This window comes from Rhinolophus sinicus, linkage group LG04, assembly GCF_036562045.2.
Source record: "Rhinolophus sinicus isolate RSC01 linkage group LG04, ASM3656204v1, whole genome shotgun sequence".
NCBI lineage: Eukaryota > Metazoa > Chordata > Mammalia > Chiroptera > Rhinolophidae > Rhinolophus > Rhinolophus sinicus.
Genome location: NC_133754.1, coordinates 80369116 through 80384441, shown reverse-complemented (window position 1 = coordinate 80384441; position 15326 = coordinate 80369116). Strand labels below are relative to the sequence as shown.

The 15326-nt window shown below is 32.6% G+C and overlaps 1 pseudogene; it reads left to right on the top strand.

Moving 5' to 3' along the window:
• The first annotated feature begins 8864 nt into the window (after positions 1 to 8864).
• On the top strand, positions 8865 to 9410 carry LOC109456301 (oligosaccharyltransferase complex subunit OSTC; annotated as a pseudogene).
• Positions 9411 to 15326: the final 5916 nt, after the last annotated feature.

Sequence of the window (15326 nt, the reverse complement as noted above, 5' to 3'; positions counted from 1 at the left end):
ATACAAGTCATGTGTCATATTTGATATGCAGAGAGTAAGGAGGAGATAAATGAGACAAAGTAGTGTCATACATTTTTTTTAATGTTTGTTTGTTTGTTTGTTTTATTGATATTACTTTTTCTGCTCAGTATCCAAACCTTTTTTTGGATATGACACCAAAAGCACAAGAAGGAAAATAAAAAATAAGTAATACTATCTCAAACTAAAAAGCTTCTGCCTAGTAAAGGAAACCATTAACATAATGAAAGGCAAACCACAGAATGTGAAAAAAAAAAATTTGTAAACCATATAGCTGATAAGGAGTTAATATCCAAAATATATAAAGAAGTCATACAACTCAAGAGCAAAATAACACACAAAAGAAAACAATAAAAAATGGGCAAAGGACCTGAGTAGATATTTCTCTAAAGAAGATATATAAAAAGCCAAGAAGTACATGAAAATATACTCAACATCACTACCTGACACCTGTTAGAATGGCCATCATCAAAAAAGACAAGAGATAACAAATGCTGGTAAGGATGTGGAGAAAAAGGAACTGTTGGTAGGACTATAAAATGGTGCAGCCACCATGGAAAACAGTATCAAAGATCCTCAAAAAAATAAATAAATAAATAAAACAAGAACTATCGTATGATCCAGGAATTCCACTGCTGGAAATATATTGAAACAAAACAAAAACACTAATTCAGAAAAATAACTGCACCTCTCATGTTCATAGCAACATTATTTACAATAGCCAAGACATGGAAACAACATAAATGTCCATGAATGGATGAATGGATAAAGAATTTGTGGTATACAGACACTTGTGCTCATTAAAAACAAAACAAAACAAAAGTAAAACCAAAAAAATCTGCTCACAGAACCTCCTAGAGCAAAGGTAAAATGCATGTAACCACACAAAGTAACTAAAATCACTTCAAATATCAACAAAGGCTATGAATTGATACAAAAATGTCATATAGAAAAAGTCATATTATATATAGTGATTAGGGACTGCGGGCAGTAGTATACAGGTTGTCAGAGAAAAATCTCTCTCTGTGGAGGTGACAATGTAGCTGATAAATTGCCCAAAAGGTGAATGCAAAGATAGATGGGAAAATAATTCCATGAAAAGAGAATAGTGGGTGTAGGTTTGAGTCAGGCTTGTTTGAAGAAATAAAAGAAAGGAACAATATTTGATATGCAGAGAGTAAGGAGGAGACAAATGAGACAAGGTAGTGTCATACAATTTTTTTTTTAATGTTTGTTTGCTTGTTTTATTGTTATTACTTTTTCTGCTCAGTATCCAAATCTTGTGTTTTCCTAAAACAACCAGAAAGATGTATTCCCTTTCTGTACCCTGGAAGTTAATGGTGGCACATTATATAAGCTCAGGCAATAAAATAGCTGTCTCTAGAAGGATTAGAACATTGGGCAAATAAGGAGAATTATCAAGTGGCAAGAGACCCAAGGTCCAGGGGCAGGACTAATGGAGACTAGTGGAAGCTGCCAAGCAGAGGTGGTGGGACCAGACATTCAATGCCAAATAACCTTTGCAGTAGTTCCTGCTCACCAGAATCTTTTGGTTACATCTGTTTACCTGAGCTTGGTTCTCTAGTTTTTATGATCTACCTGAAAATCTTTCCAGTTTATTTTTTTGCTTACTTAAATATGCAAGAGTCAGTTTCTATTACTTGCAACCCAGAACTCTGACTGATAAACCATTATAGAGTACTGTTCACTATGGCTAGCATACTAAAAGTAATTTTTTTCCTAGCACTTACGATATTTATCTTTGCAATAGTTTATAGTTATCCAAATGCTATATACTCAGTTTCTCACCCTAATTCTTTGCATACGATCCTCTCTTTGTCTGCCTGAGAACACTGTTCTTCCAAAATCCTTCTGACCACGACCAAAGTCAAGTTCTTTCTCTGTCCTTCTTCCATATTTTATTAGTAGGATAGTCTAAGCTGCGCTACATTGAATAAGCATCTCAAAAATCTCAGCGGCTTGCCTATTTTCATAAAGTCCACTTTGAGTCCTAGTCATGGCCAAGGGCATGGGTATATCCAGGTAATTCAGGTGATCTTGAGCTTGTAGCCTCACAGGAGACTTTCGTATTTACCCATGCAGAGGAACAGAAACTTGAGAATCACACAGGAGACTTTCACAGCTTTAACCATGGAGTGGTCCACTTCTAACTGGCCCACATTTAATGGGCCAGATTAATAGTTGCATGGTCTTGGCTAACTGCCCTAGGTGGGGAAGGATAGTTTTTGAAATTCTCAGGGAGAAATACTATGAGGAGAATATAGTGAATAGATGACACTGTGTTTGACTCGTGTATCCTTTTTTCCCCTAATTTCATATATAGAGCAATGTATTATAATTTATGAACTGTCAGTTTGTTTGTGGCTTCACTACACATTGGTCCACTACACAATACTGACTATGGTATTCAGCTCTCAGTAAACATCCTATAAATGCTCATTGAATTAATAGAATTTATTGCAGGAAAAGATGAATGTTATTTTTCCATAATAACTTTCTGTTTTATAATTCTATGATACAGAATCAGCTGCCATCCACTGGATATTACAAAGTCAATGGGCTCTGTAGGGACTTACGTTTCTACCAATACAATGGGTTAAATTCTCTGGGAAGTCCTTCTGCTACCTAAATTCTGCATAAAGGATACATTATGCTTCATTTCTAGACTTGCCTGATGCAAGAGAAAACACTACAGATAAAGAGAGCACAAGAGAATAAAAGAGAGAGAAAAAAGAAAAGCATGAGCTTGAATCTGAGTGTTGAGTGATGAAAACACATGAAGTGAAGGTTTCGTGGGCAGAAATAAATATCAGTTTTGCTTTTGGGAAATGGGACCTTCTCCCAGATTAGTAAGGGAGGCTCTGAACCTGGGGCTCACATACAAAACTAGAGGCTTGGCAGGGGATACTTGTGGCTCCTAGCTGGACATTCTCTAGGCTCTGGACATATCAAATTCAATCAGTATCTGCAGGAAAGCATCCTTCCACTGGGCCCACATTTTCCAAATAAGACCATCAACCAGCATATAAAGTATAGGTGGTTTTTAGTAAACTCACAAAATTTCGACACATTAAAATTCTTACACTTTTTGTCACATTTTACATATTTTCAAATAATTTATGTAAAAATAAAATAAATTATTAAATGTCACTGTCTATATTGACATTTCTCAAACTGAGCAAAGAATTATCAACCTTCTGGTATATTATCTAAATTATATTAGGTGAAGTGACTAAAAATAATAAAATATTATTACACTAAAATGTAAATATATTCTTTTTATGTGACTTTACATTCATGCTATTGATTCATTTAATTTTATTTATTTCCAACTGTAGACTTCATCTTAATTCTGTTTTTTTGACAAGAATTTGGTAATATTATCCTTATAAAGTAATAAAATATTTAAATTCCAAAGTTTTATTATATTCCAAACATAATTCCCAATAAGTTTAATTACTATATCATACTATACAGAAAAGAGTTAACACAGCAGCCCTGAGACTATTATTCTTAAAAAGGCTTGCTTGCAGGGTTGGTCTTGGCTGAAATTTAGAAACATGGTTTCAAGTGTTTTTGCTACCTTAACTGAAAAGAGTGTCACAATGTGCCTAAGCTATCTGTGCATGCAATATAGTTAGTGTTGAACATCTCTTTTCATTCTGGGAGTCTGGAATTTTGATACAGGCTAACGGAAGGATACCCACAGAACCAGCCCTGAATTTAAAAAAAAAAAAAAAAAATACCTTGGCAAAGTCTCTAATGGTAGAAAATATTTTACATGTGTTGTCACAACTCATTGCTGAAGAAAGTAACTTGCCTGTGTAATTCTACAAGGAGGGGACTGTTACAAACTTACACTTGGTTTCCTCTGGATTTTGGATTTTGCCTCATGTGACTTTTCCCTGTGTTTATTTTGATTCTTTTTGATGAAATAAATCATAGCTGTGGGTGGAATTATATGCTAAGTCCTGCGGGTCTTCAGCTAATCAACAAACTGGGAGTCGTCTTGTGGACCCCAGACACACTGATATGCAGTGTTTGGGTATTTTGTGATTATCTAAATGTATTTTTAAGTAAAATATGATAGGAATTTAGTCATATTATAATAGAGAAAAGGAAAATAAGAATCATATTAGAAAGACTTAATATATTATCCTTCCTTCAAAACAGTCACAGTTTATATAGTCTTTATTCACATTAACTAGTATCCTGCAAATTTCCTTTCCAAGTCTATCCTCATTTTAATGGTTTCCACAAAAAAGAGAAGTAATATGCCACCATTAGAGTTAGCTTCTATTTTTTCATTGTTTATTGCTATGAATACAATTCTATGAAAATACCTTATGTTCATCTCTAATCTTCTGTTTATGTCAATACTATGCGTTAAATTAAATGGAACTACAACATTTGCAGTATACATTGCTGTATTTTAATCTGTATATTTTTTAGAAGCATTTGAAGATAATTTTTCTATATTTACTTAACTATGTTCATAAGAAAGAAGTCATAACTTATAAGTTACTGAATGTCATCCTGATTTTCAAGACTTAAAAGCTTTTAAATCTGTTAACAATAAGTTGCTCTATATTAACTCTAAGTCTAGGAAGCTTCATCTGATCACTGTAATATCGGTCCCAGTGTCTTTAAAATCATGTGTGTTTATGTTTCACACCAAAGTTTGTGAAAAGAAAGAACTTACATTATCAAGACAAGCTATTATTAAATTTTTAGTAAAGAATGTAAGAGACAGAAAAATGTACTACGATTATCTTATTTTTGACATTTGTGTGAGTTAAGTTGGCCATTACTAATTTTATATCTTAAAGAGAAATAATATTCTAAATATTATGTAAATAAAGATAACATTCTTGATAATTTACAAGGAAACACATTTGAAAAGCTACGCTTTTCTCTTTTCCAATAATCAATTGTCAATATTATATTTCCAGAATATACTTAAGTTATCAGACAGCCTAATACAGTTGTTATCATTTTAAGTAAAGATCATTTCCTATATCTAGAAAATATGAGAAAAAATAAAAATATTGAATAATAAAAATAATATAGGTAGTAATATATAAAATAAAAATATACAAATGCATTATATTCAAATATTTAAATATTTAAAAAAAAATATTTTGAGCACCAAAGATCCTTTTACATTTTTTCTTTATCAAATCTTTAATGTGACAAGTCAAAGATGAATAAAAAATATCCTTAAAAGCAAGAAGTGACTCTAATATTTATTGCATATGGAATGATTTATGAAATTCAGACTGCCTCTGAATGAGCTATACATATGTGTACCAATCTGGAGAGGTATGATTAATATATAGTTATGTGATATAAAGAGGTTGCAGACTAATGTATATAATGCAATTCCGTTTTAGGGAGAAAAAGCAAGCAAACACTGTAACAAAAAATACCCTACACTAAATATTTTTTATGATAGTATGTACATGGAATAGGGAAGAAAAGAACACTTTTAAAGAAAGCCAAGAAAATAAAGCTAATTTTCAATCAGATATTTATTTCTCAAGTGTTTTATTTTCAAAACTTTAATTTTACAATGAAACATAAATATATTTTCATTGAAAAGAGTTGATTATAAAAAGGTTAAAATTTGAAATTTGCCTTTATCAGCTCCCTTCACAATTTTGAAGCTTGACTATTATTCTGAAATATCATTCCCATCTCTTTTATGGATTTACACATACACTGTGAAACACACACACACACACTCACATACCTTCTTTGTCATATTTGTTGGCATCTCTCAGTCTCTGATTCATCCATTTTTGTGGTATGTTTGAACCACAGGTCAGTCCTTCTTTTTGGATCTTGGGATATATTTTCCTATAGAAGCCATAAGAATCTTGTAGACTGTAATCTAGTTCAGCATTTGCAAAGTCTGTACAATATACTTTAGTGATGATCATATGTCCAAGACATTCACTCTCATGCTGGCAGAACCTTTGAAATAGTATGATTTCTCTTCAATTAGTCTCATATCACCATCCAAAAAGGAATCTCATTTCTTAAGAAGCAGCGTTCTTGGAAGTCAGGACAAAATACAATTCCATTCCTAAAATCTATGTTTAATTTAATAAACACATAGTACTTTGTGATTATATACTCTGCCAGTACACTCAAGACAGAAAAGAGAGATAATTTGAAACTGACTTTCATGTGGTATCTTTGGATTTCTGGTACGATTTTCAACTCATTATGCTTTAGGATTAAATTGGGACTTGCTCCTGCACTGTTGTTCCAAATCTCTTGCAGTAGTAGAATGACCATGCTTTTGTCTTACCTGCAGAGAGAGATTTATTCCAAGATACATCTTTATTCAAAACTCTGGAACAGTTTTCCTCCCACAAATATAAGTCTATTGACTCTGTGACTTGTCTAATTTAGTTCTAAAGGATTTTTAGGGTTTCAGTGAAGTTACACATAAACATTACAAATGACAATTCTAGTTCTGGTTCTGGATAAGATGATGTAAACACACTCTACCTTGCCTCTTCCTCTGAACATAGCTATAAAACCTAAACAGAATTCGTGAAACAGCCGTCAGAGGACTAATCAGGAGGATTTGGAGAGACAACAGGAGTTTAAATTACCCCTCAATCAATGATGAGTTTATTGTTGTTATTTCCTCAGGTGGCCCCTGGCCTGAAATCGGAGACACCCATACATGAGCACAGTGTTGTAGGGAGAGCTCCAGGAGTCCTTTAGCTCTGGTTCCAGGAGTGGAAAATGGCACTGTTAATGCTGAGAGACGTTACAGAAATGTAATAAAACCACAACAGTATGCTGTATTTCAAACAAGGTTCAGATAAAAATATTAATATAAAACAAAAAATAGATGATAAAACAAGCAATTTTTATCCAACATCTGTAAAAGGATGGCATTCTAGACTTCAAAGCTATAGAAGAAATCACAAGGGAAAGCAGGGAAATTAGAATTGACCAGGTAAGAAATTAAACATACATAAAGGAAAAGGTAAGTAACAGAAAGGGGAGACTTGGCAGTGAAATTTGGTTTAATTAAATAATATTTTAGTATTATTTTAATGTTTCAATATAAAGAAATTGAATTAAAAATCCAAGACTATTTTCTTGTGACATTTGATATCGATGTTGAAGAGCATTTCCAATGAAGAGACATTTCACGATTCAGGGAGGTGGAATGCTCTAAAACTTCTACAGTTTTAGAGTATTTAAAATGATGCAATATTGCAAGATAAAAATTATTTTTTACTTCTTAGTAAATGTTAGAAAAACCAGTAAAAGTATGGCTTCCAGGGAACCAATAGGGAATGAGGCTTTTAATGGGGCCGTAGAGAACTGTAAAAGTAGGTTTGTAGTATCTATTCTCATACTGGAATATTCCTGTCCATTTCTATAAAATAAGTTTTGACGTCAAGACTAATTTCAAAGGTGGAAGTACTTTGTTTTTATGAATGAACATTGTTTAAATGAGATACTGGTACCCATAGTTTTGTTTTGTTTTTCTAAATAACTATGAGTTTTTCATTGAGGTTAGCCATGTATAATCACAGCTTGAGCATTAATGCTAGTGAGAGTTACCAAGGGAAGCTTATGATAGCTAATTCTTCTCAGATTTCTCAGGAAAAAAAGTACCATGCTACCAAAAGTTGCACATAGGGTTTTGGTGGTGGGACAAAGGAGCAAAGGACAATGGTGTATGATTTCTCAGGAACCCTTCCAAAGTGGCCCAGTTACTGTATAAACCTTTTCAATGCATGCTTTCTTGAAATACACTGCCTCCTTGAGTAGTAAAAGAACCCACTACAGAAAAGAACATTTTCTTTGCATTCACTGCCTTCTTATTCTTGACACAAAACGGTATAAGATTTTGACACAAAACAAGATAAGATTTTGTTTTGCACACATAATTGTGTGTGGTTATTTCTATATTTTAATCACAATCCATTTAAAAACCAAGCAACCCAAACAATATATGTGGTCTTCCTGTAGACAATGGTATAACTATATCAAGGCCGATTGTGCTCACATAAGTAATGGAATTAATTAGTTACAAATACAATGTTAGGTGTTGCAACATGCTAGCATTGTTCCAGACAAATTATTCTGATGGGAAAAAAAGTCATTGCAGAAACAAGGAAAGAAATTGAAGACTGTGTAAAGCACACCAGTCCTTGGCAAAAGAATGAATTAAATAAAGATTGTTTAGAAAGCCATCTAAATTGGTCTCCCTTTTTTTTTTTTTTGAAAACAATCTCCTTTCAGCCTTCCCGTCTTGCTGCCCCAGTGCTTAATGAGACTTTGGTTGTACCCCATTAGGCTTTGCCTGTGGACTTACGTGTCCTCACCCACAATAACTGCAGCAGCTTTTTCTCGCCCCTTCATGGCCATGATAAAGTGATTGATTGGCTATTGCTGGGCAAACTACATTAAGTTGTCAATAACACCTTTGTATCTTCCATCTTTCTGGAAAGAATGGCCACAAATTAGGATCACTTCAGTGCTCTGATACAAGGCTGAGTTTTTATTCTTTTTGCTGTTATTGCTGTTCAGTGGTTGTTTGTAGGTTGGGGAGTAGGGGGACAAATTAAAGAGAAACGTAAACATTTAATACTACATTTTATATGCAAAGGCTTTAAAGGGTGGTTATGAGACAACATACTAGATGAGCAGAACTATTTGGTTTTCTAGCACAGAATTTAAAAATTTGAAGTTGAACGTCGTAGAGGAGGCAGGGCTTCTCTACGTCTCCACAGCCCCAGCTCAGCCTGCTGGGCCTGTTTCTATGAATGCCTGGAGCCTGAAGGCACATGCACAATCAACCCCAACACCTATTTATCTCACATATAGAGACTGGATTTAATTTATTTAATTTAAACGCTTACAGACTTGGCCTTGTCACCACCTACACAGAGACTTTGTACCACGTCCTGTTCTTGGTGCTGCAATGGCCAACCTGAAGCTGAAGAAGCTGTCCTGGGTGCACACGCCCTCGGTCATGATAGTGTATGTTCTGGCGATGATGTCTTACTTCCTCATCACCAGATAAATAATTTATGATGTCATTGTTGAACCTCCGAGTGTTGGCTCTATGACTGGTGAACATGGGCATCAGAGACCAGTAGCTTCCGTTGCCTACAGAGTAAACAAACAGTATATTAGGGAAGGACTCATATCCCACTTCCTGTTTACAATGGGAGGTTTAGGTTTCATAATCCCAGACCGATCCAATGCACCAAACATCCCAAACTCAATAGATTTCTTCTACTCATTGGACTTGGCTGTGTCCTATTGAGGTTTTCCATGGTTAGAGAGTATTCATGGGAATGAACCTGCCCAGTTATCTAATGGTTTAGAGTGTCTTTTGAGAAGAAATCCATGGATAGTGGATATTCTCTCATTAATGAAGTTTTAAAAGCTGTACCAATCCTCTCATATGAAACATAGAAGAGGATGAAAAGCAGCAGAGTCATCTAGTAGAAAACATGGGAAGCATATATTAAAGCTCGGACTAGAATATCTTCTTGGTATCAAAGAGACAAGCTTATTCACAGTATTTTTTTTCCCTCTGACCTATACTGATGTACCAACTATGTAAGTGGTGTTTTCTTCTCATGTTTTCATTTCTTAAAGAAAATTTACTCCATTTCTACAACTATAATATTGAATAGAGTGATTATTTTTTACAATCCCCTTAACATTTTTTGGAAATGATATTTCTGACTTTCAGAAATAAATGTAAAATCAGGAAGCAGAGAACCCTGGGCAGCTGATCAGCTTTACCTACAGTGCTTTGCCCTTAAACATGTCACATATGACAGTACATTAGATCAAATATGTATTTAGGATTGTTTCCTGAACAATAAGGTGTACAAAAGGACCAGGAATAAATAATGTTCTAGTTGACACCTGTAACAAATTTACTGATATGGAATTTAATATAAAGGATAAAATAAATAAACCAGATAATAAATGTCTATAATTAAATTGTATCAGATGAAGACCATAGGTTTGGGACTACATGTTTCCAGGTTTACTGTCTATATGAATGAAGCTATTTGGAAAATTTTCTCTATTTTATTTTCTTCTTTTGCTTTAGTTGGGTGTCAATGTGTAGGTAACCTAAAATAATCATTGCAAATAATATTTTTCCTCTATTAATCTGTCTCAGCCAGGTTTGCCACAAGTTTTATTGAATATATACACCCAATATGACACGTACTTAGAGAGAGGAGTAGGGTGAGGTAAGAAAGGTATCAAGGTCTCAAAATTTAAGAAGGCACTTACTCAGGTGAGGACTGTGCATTCGCAGAGCCCTGAGAGTGAATACCTTCTTAAATTTCTTCAGAAGGAAATAATAGCAGTCCTACTTATAGCCATCATTACAAATCTATGACCCAGACATAATTAGCTTAGCTATATTTATAATAATTTAATAAAAAAGTTCTCAGTAACTATGCCAAAAATGAGCTCAGTTTTTTAGAAGAGTGGAGAAAATTTGTGCCTCTGGGTATATATATATATATATATATATAGTTTGTTTGGTTTGTTTGTTTGTTTTGTTTTGTTTTGTTTTAACAAATTCTCAAGGAGACAGATAATAGTATCCACTCACTTCTCTTCACCTTCTTGGCTTCCATTGCAGTCTAAGCCACCACCAACTCTACTAGGACTCCTTCTATAGGCTTTCCATTTGCATCCATTGTGGAGAGAGACCATTCTCCTTATTGCTTCATGGGACAGAGTATAGTTTTCTCTCACTGTAAACTGATGGATCCATTTGTCATTTTGGACTTCATGATAGATAGGGAGTCAGGATTCCCCCGGACAGTGCTGGCATTGGCAACACAGGTGAGGGGGCCATTGTCAATTTGGGGACAAGGGTACAATAAATGAGAACAGAGTCCTTTAAGGATATGATTTTCTTTGGAATTACCAGAAACAGCTAATGCAAACATTGCTAAGTGAATGGAGAATTGGATTCTGTAGGTGGGACAATACCTTAGGGAAATTTCAGTATTAATATTATCATGACCTAATATGTGCCCACGTGCTAGTAAGATCTGAGTTCATATGAGTTACATTGTAAAAAATTATCCTCAACAAAGTTCAACTAATTGTTTATCTTTTGACGTTAAGTAATAAGTGCTTGGTATCATGTAGTTGCTTAATATGTTCTGTGCATTTAATTTTGAGAAGATTCAATATACAAAAACTGCATTGGGAAAGCAAACATTTAAAAAATGTACGTGCTCTGCTCATCTGCGTGAAAACTAGAAAGACATACACATTTTTATCTCTTAAAAATTTGTGAAAACCTTTTTTCCCCCAATTCATTGAAAAAAAAAGTTGATTACTAAGTAAAACTACCTTTCATAAAATAATTGATTGCACCTAAAATCATCCTGAAAATTCCAGGCAATTATTAGCCATTAATATTTGATCACTCAGGTCATGTACATGTTAGACACTAGGAGATATTATTTGAAAAATATTCTACTAAACTTGCCTCACCATGAAAATTCACCATTTTCTCTTCTGATTTAAGATATTTTTAAAGTTCTTACTTTGAAGTAAATATATGTATTTTTAAATATAAATTATTTTTTCTCCCTACATAGAGCTATTTTATGATTATATAATACACTTAATATGTACAAAAGAATATATGCAAAAGAAATGTACATTATAAAGCATAATTATGAAATAGGCAACAATGATTAATCACTTAAATTAAGGTTTAGAAATACACGGATAATAATTGTGTTTCCTTGTGTTCTTACCATTTCCTTCATGGAAGTTATCACTACCCTGAATTTTTTATTATTCCTTTTAAACATGAACTTTTCCAAAAATAAATACCTTGAAGTAGAATAGCTGAGTCATAACATTTGCAGAAATTCTACTTTGCAAGATAATTCCAAATTGTTTTCTAAAGAGGTTGAATGAATTTTTACTTTCATCAACAGTTCTAAAGGTTTAAATTGATTGACACTCTCACCAACTCTTGGAATTATGAGACTGCTTACTTTTGCCAATCTAATGAGTTTAAAATTGTTTCTCATTATGGTCTTAATTTCACTTCCCTGATTACCTACAAGGTACAATATTTTATCGTAGATTAATTGCCTATATCCTGTTAAGAAAAATGCCATTTCATATCTTTCTCCAATGTCTTTCTAATTTTGTTTCTCTTTTTCTGTCTGATTGGTAGGATTTATACATTTTGGATATTAATCCTTTCTCGCTGGTATGTACTTCTTGCAGTTTGAGTATCTCTTGTGATACCTGTGATAAACAAAATGGCTTAATTTTAGTGTAGTCAAAGTTAATATTTCTGTGTATGTTACAAATACTTATGTCTTTTAAATAAATTCTGTGCTAAACCAGATTCATGGAGATAGTCTGTTATGTTTTAAAATTTTTTCCTTTTGATTTTAAATGCTACATTCATTAAGTTTTTGTTTTGTTTTGTTTTTTTTTGTTTTTGTTTTTTATGTTTAAGGTGAAATAGGAATTCAATTATATTATCCCTCCCATTTGAATATCCCAGGATATACAGTGTCACCTTGTCATACATCAAGTGTCCCTATAGATGTGGGTATTTTGCCTATATTTCCGTCGACTTTGCATTGGCTTAATTAGTCTATAAATTTAATAATTCCTGTTATCTGGTAAGGTAATCATCCCTATCTTGTACTTCTTCAGAAGTGGAAGGCTACATCTTTACCTTTCTATATAAATGTAACGTACCTTGCATGTTTCTCAAAAAATCTTGTTGCTGTTTTCTTTGGAACTAAATCTATGGATCAATTTGGAGTGAATGTTACCTAAAATTGTTTCTTCCTGTCATAAATATAGCATAGATTTCCACTTATATTTGTCTTTTTTGATGTCTTTCAATTAAATTTGATCATGCTCTCTATAAAAGATTTCAACAATATTTGTTAGATTTACTCATGTGCACACAAACATTTCTTAGGTATTTTGATATATTATATCTAATTTTCATTAAGTTGAAACATTTCTTGATTCCTTATGATTTCTGATTGACTTGAATTATTTGAGGTGTGTAAATTATTTTCAAATCATATGTGGATTTCTCTTTATATTTTTCTTATTGATTACTACCATACTTTCATATGATCAGAAAACATAGTATGTATGATTCTAATAATTTGAAATTTGTTGACGTTTGATTTATGACCAATTACATGTTTAACTTTTATAATGATTTTATGACTGCCTGAAAAAATGATGCATGAACATTGTGATGATTAATTTTACATGTCATCTTAACTAGCCACAGGGTCCACAGATTAAATGTTATTTCTGGGTGAGTCTCTGAGAATGTTTCCAGATGATATTAGCATTTGATTTGGTGCACTCAGTAAAGTAGATTGCCCTCTCTAATGTGGGCAGGCATCGTTTTATCCCTTGAAGAACTGAATAGAGCAAAAGTCAGAAAGGCAAAAGGAGGAGGAATCTGACCTTTCGCTTCCTGGTTTCCTGACTGACTGTTTGAGTTGGGATATTTTATATCTTCTCAAGCCCTGGAACTAGGATTTACAGGCCTTCAGAAACTGACTAAATTATACTATGGGTTTTCCCACATTTCCTGCTCACAGCTGGCAAATTGTGGGCCTTCTTAACCACCATAATGACATGAGCCAATTTTTCATAATAAATCTATCCATCTATCAGATATATATATATATATATATATATATATATATATATATATATATACACACACACACTTTTAAATTATATTAGTGTATAAATCTTATAACTTGCAACCTTGGTATAATCACTTATTCCAGTAGTTATTTTTGTCAATTCTTTTGTATTTTCTACATAGACTATCACGTCATATGCAAGAAAAATGATTATCTTTCTTCCCCTCCAATCTATGTATCTTTTCTTCCTTTCTTTTCATATTGCATTAAGTAGAACTTCAGTAAGATGTTGAAAAGAGGTAATAAGAAGGGACGTCCTGGCTTGTACGTGATCTTAGTGAAAAATTTGGAGTTTGTCAACATTAAGTACATAGATATAACATTTTGTTTTAAATGTGTTTGTTATAAAGATATCTTGATTTTGTTTTCTTTTCCAATTTGACATCTCTGTATTTTAACAGATCATTTCATTTAGTTTATACACATTGTGATTACTGATATATGTGGATTTACTTCAATGATCTTATTTGTGTTTAATCCTAGTTCCTTTTTTTCCTGTGCTTACGTTCTTCTCCTTCCCTGGATTTTTTATATATTTTATTTAATTTATTATAGCATCTATTTGAATTAAAAACTGTCTGTTTATCTTAGTGCTTACAAATTAAATTTTCATACTTTGACAAATTGTTACCATTAACTAACATGTCTAAACACATATTTCAAAATAAAAGAAATTTAGAATATTTTACATTAATAACACTCATGATAATCTTATATGCTATTATTGTTCAATATTTAGCTTCTTCCATATGACTTAGTTCCCAAATCAGATATGAATACTATTATTTTATATAGTCAATATTTGTGTGGAATTACTCAAATGTTTATTAATGTATTTACTCATTGTTCTTTGTTAATCTTCATATACCTTTGAGATTAAGGTTTTTCTTTGTTGAAATTCATCCATTGAAAGCTTTTTTAAGTAAATTTCTCTTTATCTACATTGTCTCCATTTTACCCCCTTTTTTGATACATATTTTTGCTGTATATAAAATTCTAGATTAACACATATTTTCATTTACCAATAAAAAATATTTATTTTGCGCTATTTCCTTAATCCCAAAATCATAGTTTCGAATTGAACAACTGGGGTAACTGTCTTTTTTTCTAAATTAATCTGTCTTTTCTTTCTTTTTCTAAGGAATTTTGTTGATTGTTCAATAATTTTACGTTGATGTGTGTAGGTGAGTTTTTGCAATTTTTGCTATCTGGGCTACATTGTGTTTCTTAAATCTGAGATTTACATATGTCATTGATTCTTGAACATTCTTGTTACTATATTTACCTATCCCCAATTTTTTCTAATTTCTTTTGGATCTAACATTAGATGCATTTCATTGTGCTCATATTTTCCACCTTAACTGATGTTTTTTTTATTTTTTATTTTATTTTATTTTTTGCTTGTAAATTAGTTTGTATAAATGACCACTTTAAGTATTTTCTCAGACTGGGATTTCCCAGAATTACCAGTGTATCCAAGTGAGGAAAGGCAATGCTTTCAAATAATACTCATGGGTCCCCAGCCAGACCTAG